This window comes from Gasterosteus aculeatus, chromosome 1 (genome assembly GCF_964276395.1).
Source record: "Gasterosteus aculeatus chromosome 1, fGasAcu3.hap1.1, whole genome shotgun sequence".
Classification (NCBI taxonomy): Eukaryota; Metazoa; Chordata; class Actinopteri; order Perciformes; family Gasterosteidae; genus Gasterosteus; species Gasterosteus aculeatus.
The window spans coordinates 26,399,353-26,403,404 of record NC_135688.1 but is presented as its reverse complement, the minus strand read 5'-3'; the positions used below and the strand labels follow the sequence as shown (position 1 = coordinate 26,403,404).

The 4,052-nt window shown below is 38.7% G+C and overlaps 1 long non-coding RNA gene across 1 annotated transcript; it reads right to left on the bottom strand.

The window, feature by feature from the left end:
• Positions 1-2,280: 2,280 nt before the first annotated feature.
• Positions 2,281-3,391, bottom strand: LOC144405551 (uncharacterized). Its single transcript, XR_013467201.1, has 3 exons — positions 3,336-3,391; positions 3,134-3,207; positions 2,281-2,397 (listed from the first exon to the last, which is right to left on the bottom strand). It is a non-coding gene; the product is annotated as an uncharacterized LOC144405551 (long non-coding RNA).
• Between the last annotated feature and the right edge of the window lie 661 nt (positions 3,392-4,052).

Sequence of the window (4,052 nt, the reverse complement as noted above, 5' to 3'; positions counted from 1 at the left end):
CCAGCTACTGACTTTGGAAACGGGGTAATCAATGTGGAAGTGAGGTTTGTTTTACACACGTATTATCCGGTGTGTTATTAACACCTGCTAGTATTTGATATGAAATCGTCATAGTATGATTAGGCATTAATCTTCTTGTTGGAGACTAATGTCAGACAGATGGAATAACATCTGAAGAGCTGGATATGATTTTTAAATTTCTGTTTTCTTTCCAGAGTGCTGCATGAAAGGCCTGGAGGGGACGAGGACTGGAGTGGAAGAAACAAACATTTGGTAATGAATAAATTCAGTTTATTTCTAACTGGACATTCTAACATCGCTCCTTTTTCTGTTGTAGTCTAAAGCTTTAGTATTATTAGCTGTTGTTGCAGTAGTATCAGTTGCAGGTTTCAGAATAAAAGGATGATAAATTGTAAACAAAATTTATAAAAAAAAAAAAATGTTATGGCCTAAGAAATTGTCAACAAAAAGGGTCCTAGTGTACCTTGCCTTAGAAATTCATAGATATCATGGCATAAATGATCAATATATAGATATAGTATGCCATAAAAACTATCAAAAAATAGTGTGTCATAAAGTCATACGAATGTAATATAGCATGTCATAAAATGTATTTCACGGTATAGTATTTAAAAATACCATAGAACAGAATGTTATAAAAATATAATATAGTGAGTTATTATTCAAATTTTATGGTATAGTTCTTTATAGCCGAAACGGTCATCATATAGTATTTCTTATTAACAATCATCATATCAATCATTAAGCTGGAGTTTTTCATGAAACATGTATAGTGAATATGTCAAAATAGTAAAAACTATTGTTCTAGGCTTAGTCATAGCATAGTGTTTTAGTATTTGTTGAGATACAAGTATGTATGTGATGCATGTTCTAATGTTGTCTTTATCTTCTTTTCTCCCGACACCAGAGCAGTTTGCAGCCCTGAGGACGACAAGTTATTTCTTCTGCTCTGCGGTTACTCTGAGGAGTAACTTTGACGGGGGGGCTGGTGGTTCAACCCTTAAAATTTTGCTGTGCAGCTGAATTTTTATTAAAGAATAATTTTTGTATAACCCCCTGCATGTGTCTCATTGAAAGCCCGGGAGGAGACAGACGTCTCTACTCTACCACGGTGATGCACATTGATGTCCTCACTGCGGTGGGGATCGAACCCGGGCTGACGCCACCCAAACCGGGGACAACGTAACCACGCCACCATGTCATTCACACTCTTAACGCGTCCCTTTGTTGCCTTTGACTTCTTCATGTGGCTGAACGTCCTCAAAAGTCACCACCCTGCATAAGACTGGAACCCATGACCTCATGTTCACTAAGCAGCCATCTTCACCTGGCGCTATCTGCCGAGACACTTGTCTCTTCTTCATCGCGTACTTGTCGTCTTCCTCTTGGGTTTTGGATCATAAAAGAAACCACAGCACATAAGAATTGAACCCACAACCTCCTGCATTCTAAGTGTTCTCTCATCACTGTGAGCTAACTCATCTGATGCTTCTGTTGGTTTCATCGTGTATTTGTCTCCTCTATACAAACACATAAACCCTCTAAAATAAACAAACTTCAGTATCTTCAGAAGAAGGACGTTGTTCTGCACATTTCAGAATAAACAGTAATCAATGGCTCCACATTATGAATCTGGTGTCTGGTGGAATTGAGGTACTGAGCCACATTTGGGATTCGATCCTTTCTCCTCAGGGTGCTGTGCGTCGGTTCTCGTCATCTCCTCATCTGGGTGAGCTAATCCCTGAAGGTCAAACTTGCCTATTTCTTCTGGGCTTTATTCACCACTTCAGGACACATTTCCACTAATTTTAATAGTATAATGTGTGAGAAAAAAACATAAATCAAAATGCACGTGATCTCAACACATGCGTGCTGATGCCTGAGTGTGAGAAGTGGAGGATCAATCCCGACTCCCCTGTGGAGCAAACCCATCTGAGGATCCTCCTCAGCAGAGGGGAGAAAAAGCCCAGAAGAAATGGGCAAGTCTGACTTTGTGGTCATGAGTTCCAGTCTTATGCAGAGTGGCGATTTCTGAGGTCGTTCAGCCACATGAAGAAGTCAAAGGCAACAAAGGGACGCGTTAGAGTGTGAATGACATGGTGGCGCAATTACGCTGTCCCCGGTTTGGGTGGCGTCAGCCCGGGTTTGATCCCCACTGCAGTGAGGACATCAGTGTGCATCACCGTGGTAGAGTAGAGACGTCTGTCTCCTCCCGAGCTTTCAATGAGATACACGCAGGGAATTATACGAAAATTATTCTTTATGCAGATGCACAGCAATTTTTTTAATAAAGTTGAACTACACCCCACTGTTAAAGTTACTTCTCAGAGTAACCGCAGAAGAAGAAACCCGTCGTCCTCAGGGCTGGAAACTTGTCTGGTGTCGAGAGAAAAGAAGGACAACATTAGATAATCCTTCAAATTGAGATACTTGATTGACAACAAATACTAAAACACTATGCTATTACTTTTTATTGCACACTATACTGTAATTTGATTTGACCGTAATAAATGATTCATGGATTTTTTGTCATGACACAGTATACTAGACTTTGTTCAATGTTCTACAACATAGTATAATATGTTTTTTTATGACATACTATGCTATATTGTAGTGTCATACTAACATACTACTGTTTTGATGTACTATACTATGACTTTCTTATGGCATATTATATGGCATACTAGATGCTATTTCAATTATTTTTACATGACATACTATCATATTTTTGTGACTATTCAATAAAAATATGATATTTTAATAATATATACTGTATACTGTATTTTTTCATATTGCTAAACTACAGTATTTTGTTGACATAATACACTTCTGCTTTTTCATGACATACTTAAATATATTTTCTACATAATGTATTTGATTGACATATTTTTAGAACTTCTGAATTATACTATGTTTTAATAACATGCTATAATATTACTGTTTTTTGACGTACAGTATGATGCCTTTTTATGACATAGTATATTATGCAAAAGAAAATATAGTATGATTTTTGGCCATTTATATGACATATAACGGTATTGTTTTGACTTGTTATGCCATACTATATTGGGACTTGGCATACTAGAGGTTGATTAAATAGATGTTTCCTTACTCTGCTCTTGGCTGAGCTGCTCCTGATGAGCCTCCCTCTGCTTCTCCAACTGCTCCTCCAGTGTTTTCTGAAAGCTGGAGACGCACACAAGAAAAGCATGAATATAAAAATAATTTGTAATATTATATTATTTCAGTACAGAATGTGAGTAGTTTAATCTGCTGTTTAGTTTAGTCTGGTGCGGCAGTGACATTGATCTTACACTGAAAGGCCCTCCATCATACGTGGGGTCTCTAAGTCGCCAGTCCGTCATCAAAACCTGCAGCAGAGAATTAAGTGAAATCCATAGTGAGAAGTGTAGCGCTGGAGTTTGGTACGTCTCTGCATGAATTGCATTTTCTCCCGCTAGATTCAGACCGTTTCTGCGTACATTTAAATGAACATGCAGATGTCGATTGAACAGAATATGTTGGTCCGGTCTGCACAAAGTACCGTATGTTATATGAGAAATGCTGTAAAAATAAAAATGGCCTTGCAGACGTCTCCGTCTGAAGAGATGTCGAGCAGACGAGGAAAAAAGCCATTAGCAAGGCTCAGTTAGAGGCTGCCTTGTAAACCGAGACCCGGGCATTCATTAGGCATCAATCAAAGGACGAGGTGCGATGATTAAATGATGAGTGCAAATGCTTCACAGGGTTCGGTACACCGGGCCACTTTACTTTGACACTTGACAGGAAGTGTGGGGGGGGGGGTGAAACAAAGATGATGTTAGTCTCCATGTGGATTTGCTGCAATTGGTTAATTTATTCATGGGAGTTATTGAAAAAAGTGAATATCACAACATTAAAGTCAAAGCTTCACGATGTCTGCAAATGCTGTTGAAGCAAAGGGAAATCATTCTCATCGGCTGCCATGGGAACCAGATTAATGAAGAGACCAAACGCTCCTTTGTAACAAGAAGATGAAAATAAGGTCGGAC